Raw genomic sequence first — 12,652 nt, 5'->3', positions numbered from 1 at the left:
GTATTTAGGAGAGTTCGCTCTTCTTGTTGCATTGTTCCCTTTACCGTTATCTAATGCCCTTGTCTTTTCTGATCTTTGTTGGTTTAAAGTCTGTTTTATCAGAGACTAGGATTGTAACCTCTGCTTTGTTTTTTTTTCTTTCCATTTGCTTGGTAAATATTCCTCCATCCCTTTATTTTGAGCCTATGTGTGTCTCTGCACATGAGATGGGTCTCCTGAATACAGCACACCGATGGGTCTTGACTCTCTATCCAATTTGCCAGTCTGTGTCTTTTAATCGAGTCATTTAGCCCGTTTACCTTTAAGGTTAATACTGTTATGTGTGGACTTGATCCTGTCATTATGATGCTAGCTGGTTATTTTGCCCATTAGTTGATGCAGTTTCTTCATAATGTCAGTGGTCTTTACAATTTGATGTTTTTTGCAGTGGCTGGTACCAGTTTTTCCTTTCCATATTTAGTGCAGGGTGGACCTCCAGCAAACTCCAGCAAACCTGCAGCAGAGAGGCCTGTTAGAAGGAAAACTAACAAACAGAAAGGAATACCATCGTTAACAAAAAGGACGTCCACACAAAAACCCCATCCAAAGGTTACCAACATCAAAGATAAATCCATGAAGATGAGGAAAAAAACAATGCAAAAAGGCTAAAAATTCCAAAAACCAGAACACCTCCTCTTCTCCAAAGGATCACAACTCCTCACCAGCAAGGGAACAAAACTGGATGGAGAATGAATTGACAGAAGTAGACTTCAGAAGGTGGGTAATAACAAACTCCTCCGAGCTGAAGGAGCATGTTCTAACCCAGCGCAAGGAAGCTAGGAACGTTGAAAAAAGGTTAGAGGAATTGCTAACTAGAATAACCAGTTTAGAGAAGAACATAAATGACATGATGGAGCTGAATAAAACAGCACGAGAACTTCGTGAAGCATACACAAGTATCAACAGCTGAATTGATCAAGCAGAAGAAACGATATCAGAGATTGAAGATCAACTTAATGAAATAAAGCATGAAGACAAGATTTGAGAAAAAAAAATGAAAAGGAACGAATAAAATCTCCAAGAAATATGGGACTATGTGAAAAGACCAAACCTGTATTTGACTGGTGTACCCGAAAGTGACGGGGAAAATGGAACCAAGTTGGAAAACACTCTTCAGGATATTATCCAGGAGAACTTCCCCAACCTAGCAAGGCAGGCCAACATTCAAAATCAGGAAATACAGAGAACACCACAAAGATACTCCTCGAGAAGAGCAACTCCAAGACACATAATTGTCAGATTCACCAAGGTTGAAATGAAGGAAAAAATCTTAAGGGCAGCCAGAGAGAAAGGTCGAGTTACCCACAAAGGGAAGCCCATCAGACTAACAGTGGATATCTCTGGAGAAACCCTACAAGCCAGAAGAGAGTCGGGGCCAATATTCAACATTCTTAAAGAATAGAATTTTCAGGGGCCAGGCGTGGTGGCTCACACCTGTAATCCCAGCACTTTGGGAGGCCAAGGCGGGCAGATCACGAGGTCCAGAGATCGAGACCATCCTGGCTAACACAGTGAAACCCCGTCTCTACTAAAAAAAATACAAAAAACTAGCCGGGCGAGGTGGCGGGCGCCTGTCGTCCCAGCTACTCGGGAGGCTGAGGCAGGAGAATGGCGTGAACCCGGGAGGCGGAGCTTGCAGTGAGCCGAGATCACACCACTGCACTCCAGCCTGTGACAGAGCGAGACTGCGTCTCAAAAAAGAAAAGAAAAAAGAATAGAATTTTCAACCCAGAATTTCATATCTAGCCAAACTAAGCTTCATAAGCGAAGGAGAAATAAAATCCTTGACAGACAAGCAAATGCTGAGAGATTTTTGTCACCACCAGGCCTGCCTTTCAAGTGTTTTTGTTTTTTTTTGCTTTTAGAAGAAATCATGTCCTTCAGTACACCTGGTACCAAGAATTGAGTGGGTAGGAAAATTCTTTGCCCAGGTCACACTGATGCCAAGCTTAAAGTATGTTTCCTTGCGTGTGTGGGGCCACTTTAGAAGAATCAGTGTCTCCGTGGCAAGGGCCGTCCTTTGAGCAGTGTGTCAGTTCCATTAGGAGCTCAATGTGCACAGTGCACGCCGACCACCAGGGGGCAGTGTCGTCCCACAGTTAGCCTACAAAGGCTTTAATGAGCCTTTGGAAGTAATGACGGCTTTCTTTTACCAGACAAAGTAAACCTTTCATTTGTAAAAACCCAGTTGGCATGTTTTACCCAATCCTTTGAAGGAAGTTATTTCTAAAGGTATTTATAGCTGGTTTCTAGAGGATAGATGTTCTAGGAGTTGACAAATGGCCCAGATTTCCAGCAACACTTCATCCATCCAGCCCATGGTATTTCTTTGGGACCCAAGCAGCAGGATGTGCCCGCCTAAGCTTCCAAATGGATAGTATATCACCCTTCGCAGAACATGCTGAGGGGGACGGCACAGGAGATTGTGACTGTGATGTTCAGGGCGTCATGATCTGCAAGCTGTGTAGCAGATCAAGTTTTACGTTCACAGAGATGAGGAGCTTAATCTTGGAAGGAGTCGGAAGAGCCCCTGCCAAGTTGTTAAGAGTATGTATGGGAATCAGTCCCTGCTGAGTATTCGTAATAAATAAAGCTTTGCGTTTCTATAGCCCTTCTTATTCTCGGATAATAAAAAGATCTTAGATTACTGCACAGTAGGCAGGTGTTTTATTCTCATTTTATAGTTCATAACATGGAAGCATGAGGAAAACAGGTTTCCCTACAGTTTCTGAGACCTAGGCTTGGACTTGAAGCGCTAGACCTTTGTTCAGCCATGCCATCAAGTGAAAGCATGGTTAGAACACCACCTCCCTACTCTTCTGCAGGAGGGTGCTTTTTCTTGTGAAGAGAAAGGGTGGGTGGAAAAGGGATTAACTGTTACTGAACTCTTGTTATGTGCCGGACCTTGGCGAGGAGTCTACTGTGTTATCCTCCAACATTTAGGAAGTGCTGAGTTCTTCTGTTTCTTTGGTATCACCTACAATATCTAACATAGTGATAAACCATGCAGAGTTTTCACAAAACACTTGAAATTAATAATTGCATATATGATATCTCAATAGTCTTATAAGGAGAACAGGGCAAGGACAGAGACACACTTGGATCTGCTATTCCAAAGCCAATGATAATAGTGCTTGCTTTAGCAACACATAGACAAAAATGGGACAAAATCAATGATCTGCTTAACTGCTAGCAACCTTAAAAATACATCTTTGATCTTAATGACATGTTTAGAGTTGCCTCACTAGCTAAGGAGAGATGAATTCCGTACTTAATGTTCCTAACATATTTGCAGTAGCAAATGATTAATTTCCTGAAATATTTCTTCTTTTGCTTCAGAATTGAGTAAACAGCACAGAAAGGAATATCAGTCGCAGTACCTGATGTGAAAAGGTGCCCATGTTCTGATGCAACAGAGGAACAGACCCAAGCCCAGCATGGTCAGACCTACCCTGCAGGCTTCAGTCGGGCCTTTCTAGGTCAACATCACAGTCATCTGTTTTGAAAAATAATAAATTCTCCATCCTTTACTGGAATAAATCATTTCAAAAGGGACAGGCCCAATTCATTTAGACTAAAGACGAAGGCAGCCTTTAAAGGGCAGTTGGTGATGGAGTGCTTATTTCTTCTACACAGCAGAGCAGATGAGAGAGTCTTTGTACAAAAGGACTTTCTCTAGTGAGTCCAAGAAATAGATCAAAAAGGGTGATCTAAGGCACCCAAAGTTATAGATTTCATAAATAAATGGGCTTGTCTTCTTTCCACTCAGCCCAAATTCTGAGAACATCATGGACGCCGCTCCTTAGGTGCCACTGGCTCCCAGGCTCCCAGGCAGCAATTTTCAGCTAATTGAATCTCAGGTGGAGCCGTGAGATTTCTGTTCATAGAGGCAGCCTTATCCAGTGCAGTGGGCTTCAACCTGGCAGAAGTTCCAGAAGCCAGAGCTGTCTGGTGTGGGGACAGAGCACCCAGCTGTGGAGTCCCACAGACCCGCCTTCAATTCTTGAACAAGTGCATCTCTGGGACGTGGTTTTCTCACTTAGAAAATGAGAGACCCTCACAAGGTCCACATGAGGATTAAACGGGAGCAACATTTAATCAAACAGCTCCTCTGTGCCGTGGCTGCCGTGCGGGCGGCCATGCTCCAGTTGTTGGGAGAGGCCGGCAGCTGCTGGGCTGGCCTTTGTTTGCCATCTACCAGGACTTGCATGTTCAGTCTGGCACTGGCACTTAGGGATCTGTGGTCACCTTGCTTTACCGTCTTCTCCTCTGCGTTTGCTCCTCACTGGAATGAAAACAGTAACACTTCTGCCTTCCTTACGAAGGAGGTGCCACAGCTCTGTCAGAGGTCCACACACCCAGCAGTACAATCCCTTGTAACATACCATGTCGGTATTGTTCTTGACCCTGCCGTTATGGGTAAAGCACCACCTTAATTGCAAGGTGGGAGAAGGCAGTGCTATTTGACAGGATTTGTACTTCCTGGATCTTCTGAAAAGAAACGCTCTGCTCGGTCTCCCCCTTCAGAAGGCCAGGCATGGTGATAATTGCAGAGTGAGGGAAACTTTTGTTAGTGTCTTCTAGTGCTGTCCGGTGTGCATACCCAGCCCTACTGATACACACAGCCCCCTTGTACTGGCTTCTTCCAGCCCTTTTAAGAGGTAAACCCTGGGCCAACAAACAAAAACAAAACCAAAATATATATATATATATATATCGCCTGCTGAAGGACCGCCCTGGAAATCACAGGTCTGTCGCATTTGGTAAGTCCGTTCTTCCCGCAGACACCAGCAGCCTGCCTGCTCTTCTCAGACCCAGAAAGGACAGAAAGACCTGCCTTCCTCCTCTGAAATGAGAAGGGTGAAAATCTGAGGAAAGTGCGTTTCCACCTCAAGAAATCTCAGCTATCGAGTAACAGCCTTCTTCGGTTCTCTGGGGTATAAAGAGAAACCCACAGTCCACACGTGTTAAGGCCTGTTTCCCTGGAGTATGTTGTGCCAAGAAGGATGGGAGGGGCACATTAGAAACGAGTGCTCTGAGCACCAGGCTTTGCTCGGTTTCCATTTGTCAGTGTAGGTGCAGGTGGGGCGGGGAGGGCAGAGTGTTGGGTGCAGTTTTAGGAACCATGTCTCCGGATTAATGTGGACAGATTGGCCACTCGCTCCTATTCGCAATGAAGAAGCTTCTGTTTTCTAACAGGGCCTGCTCTATTCAGACATGAGCCGCCTCCTCCCTTCTCCGAGAAATCAGCCTGCCTCGCAGGCTTTAGAACATGGAGTCATCTTCGAGGTTAAATGGGTCGTTTGCAGTGCGCAGGCTGAGGCAGCGCTTCGTGGTGGAAAGGTGCGTGGCCGTGCAAGCTGGGGAGCCTGCCCTGCATTTTGCTGAACACTTGGTTTTCAGATCTCAGATGCTCTGCACCCCACTCCCTCTTACAATTAGAGGAGTGAGGGAGGTGGTTACAAATACTCGGTATATTTAACTCAACCTTGGGTATCTAGATAGATGTTCACTAAATTGAGTCATGAGTAATGCCTGCCAACAGCTTAGAGCCTTGAGAAAAGTACACAAATAAAAACTGCGTGCGCAGACTGTTGGGGGGGAGGAGAGCAGAGCACTGGGTGACTGGCACTCCCGGCGGCTGGGCAGTACAGACAGGCGCGTGGCCCCGCGCCAGCTAGCAGCCCAAGCTGTGCAGCCCAGGCTTCTGAAGGAGGCAGAAGAAAGAAATCCAAGCCTCGGACAAGTTAACTAAGGGCACGGCAGGAAGGAGGTAAAAATGTACTAAGTAGGCAAGAGAAGGGGTGGGAGACCAGACAGTCATAAGCCAAAGTCTAAGAATTTCCCTAAAAGTCTGAGGGCCGAGATGAAAGGCGCCAAATATCTAGGGAGAAGCCAAGGTACAGCGTCCTGCTGAGGTCGGCAGACACTGAAACAGACACGCGAGGGACGGGTGGGAGTTCTCAGCATTAGAGATGCTGGGGGACAAGCAGGGCCTCGTCTCCAAGATGACGTTCTCCTGGCCCAGGACGGAAGCTGCAGCCCACCCAGCCGTGGGCACACACAGTTCTGTGAATGCCCCAGCTCCTTCCTCCGCCTGTCAGGCACACCTGGTACCTACACAATTGAAGGGGCTCAGAAGACCAAGGCGGCAGTCCCTAGATCTAGGCTGTCAGGAGTCCCTCCTATGTGATGTAGTGTAGAGAATACTGCACTCAGAAAGCTCTGGGTTCTAGTCCCACCACCTCCTGTCTCTCTCCGCCCAGATGAGTATCAAGGGGAAAGGATTTTCTGTGGTGTTAATCGGAGGAACCCTGCAATGGTTGCTTTGGGCCAGAGCCGCGCGTGCTCCACGCTGGCGTTGTCTACGCTGGACGGCAGCCCTGTGGGATGTGCCAGGCAGAGCTGGCCCTTCCCCCATCAGCCTCCCGGGTCAGGTGTGTCCCCGCCTTTCTTATCGCCACTTTTGGCTCCATCATAAGTCTGTCCAAAATTATTTTTGATGTTGTTATATTTTCTGCCCATGGCACTTCTCCAGGGTCACGAGTTCCTTAGGTTTTATTCCCTCCTGTGTAGATAGAGGTTTCCCAGCATGCACAGAGGCTGGGAAACTGTGGCTTGATATAGGAAATCTTGAGATAACGGGTCCTGAAAGGACAAGGGGCTCTGCCCGGCAGTGGAGCGCCCAGCCTGTGTGTGAATGGCCTCCACCCATCAGATGCCATGCTGGAGAGACAGAGATGAGTAAGGCCCAGCCCAGGCCCTGAGGATCTCACAGACCAGTGGGAAAGAGACTTACCGTAGGTGGCATTGTGAGGGCCATCACTTATGTGCAAATGAGAGGCCAAGGAAGGCTTCCAGGAAGAGGCGATGCCTATGCCGTTCTCAAAGGGTAGGTAAGAGCTGACAAAATAAGGGGGCAGCAGGAGTTTAAGGCAAAAGAGATGGCATGAGCCAAGACAGGAAGGCAAGCAGCAGCAATAGTGTCTGTGTGTATGTGTGCTTGCGCACGTGTGTGTGTGTGTGTGTGTGTGATTGGGTGGGAAGCGGGTAGAATACAAGCCATTCAGTGTTCCGGAACTTAAAAGAGATTGGCAGGAGATGTGGCTGACAAAGCACCGTCCAGCCCCTCCAGGGGGCAGAGACCCCGTGAGGGATTCTGCCCTCTGCTCCCCATTGCCCAGGCCTGGCTGCCAGCAGGGCGCCCTGCTCGCTCTGACTGTGACCAGGTGCACAGAGGCAGTGTCCTGTGGAGGGGAGGCGGGGCCCAGGGACCCGGGCTGTAGCTCCTGCATGGCCACTCGCAGAGCAGGATGTGACCGTCTCCTCCTCAGGAGTCTGTTCCTCTTTTCCTGAGATAAGGAAGTTGATAATGCCAGTAATAAAACATAATGCCTCACACGTGAGGGGCTCCATGCAGTTTCAACTCAGCACGCCTGTGAGCTGGGTGGTGATGTGGGTGCCTGTGGGTGAGCACTTAGGAAATGTTAGTCCAGTAGGGGCCACCCTGGATTTGGGGTCTCAGGGAACCTCCTCTAACTCAGATACCAGGGTCACTCACTTCCCGCATCACACCCCACTCTAACGTGGGCAAATGAGGAATAATTTCTTGTTTACAACTTCAGCAGAAGGCTGCAGAACATTTGGAGGGATTTTGCAGAAAACAGATGTCCAAAAAGTTCTAAAAGTCAAAGATTCTGGAGGTTCAAGTCCTCTTTCTTTAGTGTCACCCAGTTGTCCATCAGTGGGGTGACCACGTAATTCATCATCCAAACTAGGATACTTCTGGGTGTGAACTGTCACTTGTCACACAGACAATAGGCAGAAACATACATAGAGTGTCCTGGGCAAATGCAGACAAGTGATCCCCATGCATATCACCAGGTAGGCCCTGCCAAACTTCCGGCCGCGGGATCCCTTAGATAAGCCTGAAAGAGTCCGACGGCAGGCAGCAGCTCCCCTAAAGTCAGGAGGCCGAGTGGGCCGGCTCTGTCGCTGCTTCGCCCTGGATACTAAAGCCAGGCCATGCAAACACAGGGCAGGTTCTCCTGTCAGGTGAAGTCTCTACCAGATGTAGTTCTTCCTGTCTCAGCATCCAGCGCCGTTTCTCCTTCCAGGTCCTTCCTTCTGGTTAAGATGTATGTTCAGGGGAAGTCACTGTCAGAGTGATGAGTGCAAGGCGGCCACCACTTTCTCTGCCTCCACGTCTCCTGGAGACCCACTCTGTCCCCCAGGTCAGGGTGCTCTGCAGCGTGTGGAATGGCCCTGCAGCCCGGTCTGGCTCTGCCATGGACGGGAGCCTCCTGCTGTGTTGCTGGCCTTTGCTGAGCCTCTTAGAGAGCTCTGTGCTGGACCTCGGCAAACAGTCACTCCATGGCTGGCTCCAGCCAGCGAGGCTGTCTGCATGGGAGGGGCGGCCACGTGGCCCCTGCCTGCCTCTCTCAAGTGCCCTTTTGTGCTCAGCTGGGGCAACTCCGTGACCTTGGCCACAACAGGCACTGTATAAAATGGGAGCAAGAGAAAGGATCTTGTGAGGCCGTAATCCAAGCCTTTCCTTTGGCTGCTGGAGACAAGCCCAGAAAGGAGCCGGGCCTGCCCCTGCAGAAGCAACTTGCTAATGGGGGCCGGGACCAAAACCTCAGTGAACCCCCGCAGCTGCCTCCTTCACTCAAGGTGCCCCTTCCTCCAACACAGCACAGCTCTCTCCTGTCCCTCAGGGACTCAGGGATTAGTCAACCTTTAGAAGTCTGTGTTTATTTATAAAGCTGCTGCTTCTCCTTCCAGCCTCTGAAGGCATTCTACAGGCATTAATTAAGGAGGCTGCACAGCAAGCCCAGGAGGCAAAGGAGAGTTTGGGGGGTTCATTAAAGGACCAGTCACCCCTGCTGGGAGCCTCTCCTGTTTATTCTTTCTCAGTCTCTTCAGAACACAGGTACACACACCTGCACACACACGTATACACACGTACACATGCACACGCACACATGCAATACTCACGCACATACACCTCACATATACATACACATCACACACACCATAAACGCACACACATACATTCACACGCGCACACATACATATGCATACATGTGCACACAAACATGCAATATGCACGTACATACACCTCACATATACATACACATCACACACCATAAACACGCACACACATTCACACGTGCACACATACATATGCACACACGAACATGCAATACACACACATACACCTCACATATACATACACATCACACACATAAACATGCACACATTCACGCACGCACACATACATGTACATACACACACACAAACATGCAATACACCCGCACATACACCTCACACATACATACACATACACACAAACGCACACACATTCACATGTACACCTATGCACACACGTAAACATACATGCAGTAGACGTGCACATTCACACATGTCCACATACGTTCACTCGCACACATGCCTGCACAACATACATGCACACATACATTAACACACATACACCTTCACATATCCACATCATAGACACACATGTACACACATTTGCACACACACGCCCCAGCCCATTTCCAACAGTCTCCTGTTATCCTGCGGAACAAACCTCTGCCAATCCCATTTCAAGCATCGCTGAGCCTCGTCCCCTGTGGTTTGGCCCCCGCAGCAGTGCCCAGTGGATGCTCCCTCTGCAGCCAGGGAGAGGCAAGCAGAACCTCTTCACTTCACCTCACATGACCCTCAGCCCACACTCCTTCTCTCCATTTCTGCTCACTAAAAATTTCACTCCTAAAGGTTGTGCACACTCCAGCTCACACCATCTCCCCTGCTGTGGAGAGAGACGCATGATGCACGTTCAGTCTGGCTTCACTGCCAGCTCCCTGCCAGGACTGGGAAGCTCCAGCCCTGGGTAACCACTGCCAGGAACTCTGTCCTGCTTTCTTTTGTCACTATCTTGGATTATGTTCTTGACGTTGAGCAGACCAGGGCAGCCTGCCCTTGGCAATGGGCCTAGGAAGCTGTGGTGCCAGGCTGTCCGCAGAGACCCCGCCACTCCCCACGTGCATCTGGTCCAAGCCTCTGAAGCCCTAAACTTCTTGCCTCTGCTATTCTGCTGCTGTTGCGCTTTCTTTTCTCTCCTGCCCCCACCCTCGGGCACACAAGCAATCGAGGTAATCATGCTCCTTAGTTTATATAAACCACCATCATTGGTTTGGACAAGGATTCTTTAAAAGTTCATTTCCGGCCGGGCACGGTGGCTCACGCCTGTAATCCCAGCACTTTGGGAGGCCGAGGCGGGTGGATCACAAGGTCAGGAGATCGAGACCACAGTGAAACCCTGTCTCTACTAAAAATACAAAAAATTAGCCAGGTGAGGTGGCGGGTGCCTGTAGTCCCAGCTACTCGGGAGGCTGAGGCAGGAGAATGGCGGGAACCCGGGAGGCGGAGCTTGCAATGAGCTGAGATCGCGCCACTGCACTCCAGCCTGGGCGACAGAGCGAGACTCCGTCTCAAAAAAAAAAAAAAAAAGTTCATTTCCTCCCGTTTACGTCCGTGCCCCACTCCCATTCCCCACAACCCCTCAGCCATTGTATTCTGTCCAACGTGTTTTTTGTTTGTGTTTTTACAAAATGTATATTGTTTTGTGCGCATGGCTTTACATTAATTCTATAGAGGTGTCAGATGCACACAGAAAAGTACGCAGAGACCTCAGTGCACACCTCAGCGAAGTTTACAAACAGCCGTCTGCGTGTGTCTGCGTACATGTGTTAACCCACATCCAGACGACAATCGAGAACATTGCCGACACTCCAGAAGGTCTTACATAGAACCTGCTTAGTCAAACTGACCTGGGATGTCACTATGCCGATTCCTGTCCTCACAGGTTTCTTTCTGGAATTTCACATAAATGGAGTGACACAAAGCAGCATCTTCACCGTCTTTTATCTGATTCTTTCAATCCTGGTTATGTCCGTTTTTAATCACTGTGTAGTATTCAGTTGTATGAAACTCTGTGGACCTATTTTTTTTAGGACAGGATCTCACTGTCACCCAGGCTATAGTGCAGTGGCTCTGCCATAGCTCACTGCAGCCTCGACCTCCTGGGTTCAAGCAATCCGCCTGCCTCAGCCTCCCGAGTAGCTGGGACCACAGGTGCCCGCCACCACGCCCAGCTTATCTATTTTTAATTTCTGTGGTTCTGTGTTATGAATCCCGTTCTGGCTTTCCCCCCACTAAATGCCGTGTTTACATGTCGTCCTCATTGCCATGTGCACGTGTCACCCGCCAGTACTCCATGCAGTGCTCCACCACGGCATCCGCCACTCTGCCACCAGCTCCGCCGGGATGGATGCACAGGCCCCTGTCGTGGCCCTGCCCCCACGAGATGCTGGTCCTCTTCCTGCTCATTCACTCCCCCGTACTGCACTGCTGGGGTCAGACCACGCTCCATCCAGGAAACCCATGACTTCAAAAGAAAGAAACCTTTGTCCTCAAATTTGGTGACAGGCAAATGTTCTGTGTGGAAGCCCAGTCTGCAGTCTCTGCTGACTCCAGGACGTGCTGCCCTCACTGCTCCTCTGACGTGCCCCCGGCTCAAGGCTGAGCGTTGCTGTATCCACGCAGGAAGGTCAGGGGGACTGGCTCCCAAACATTGGCCAGGACCTTGGGGGCACCCAGGGAGACAGGGGCTCTGCATCTCAGGGCTTTGGATCCAGAAGGTCTGGGACAAGCCCTGGGAATCAGCAAGGGAGCAGTGGCAGCCAGCCTATGGCCATGAGGGGAGCTGGCTGGGGGACAACCTGAAATGCTGAGGGCAGCAAGAGGAAACACGGAAGGAATGGCGTCCTGGGTGACATCTCGGACCTGCTGCACTCGCCAGCCCTGGAGCCACCTGCCTCTGGCCTGGTGTGAGCTGTCACACTGTTATTATTTCAGTCCCCAAGTAGGGGTTTCCTGCTCCTTGCAGCCGGAAGCACTAAGTGGTACCCACCGCACCCCCGCTGGGCACTCTTCTGATGACTCTGAGCTCCCGGAGGCGGGGGCGAGGCAGGGTCTGTGCTCCACTCCGAGGGCCCAGTGGAGCAGGAGGTGTTCAGACACGTGGGGTTTACTCCAGGCAGAAACCACGCTCATAAGGGCATGAGATCCAGGCAGAGTGAGCTCCCTGGCCTCTCGGTATTTTCTTTTGTGTCTGTCTTCTCAGCAGCCTGTGAGCTCCTCCAGGGCAGGAAATCACCATCACGCTAAGGGGTTCTGGACCCTGGGGCCAGGCACAGGGCCAGGCATACAGTGGGTAGGTAGCAAAGGCTTGCTGGGCACTGTGGGAGAGAAGGGAGGGGAGGCATTGAGGAGCAAGAGAAAAGGAGAAGCCGAAGGCCAGGCAGACGGGCAGAGAAGGAAAGATTCATGGAATGCGGTCTCTTCATGGGGACCCAAGGAGGCCCCACCAAGAGATGAACTGAGGCTGTGAAACAGAAGGATGGAGACCTGAGGGACCCAGGCCAGTGGGCACGGACAAGTGAGCCTGAGCAGACGGAACCAAACCCATGCCCATCTGGCCGTCTCCTCCTCCTCCTGCTCCTCCCCCCGCCTTCCCCCTCCTCGTCCTCCTTTCCCTCTTCTTCCC

The sequence above is a fragment of the Colobus angolensis genome, unplaced genomic scaffold, assembly GCF_000951035.1.
Source record: "Colobus angolensis palliatus isolate OR3802 unplaced genomic scaffold, Cang.pa_1.0 Scaffold89, whole genome shotgun sequence".
NCBI lineage: Eukaryota > Metazoa > Chordata > Mammalia > Primates > Cercopithecidae > Colobus > Colobus angolensis.
Note: the sequence above shows the minus strand (reverse complement) of the source record.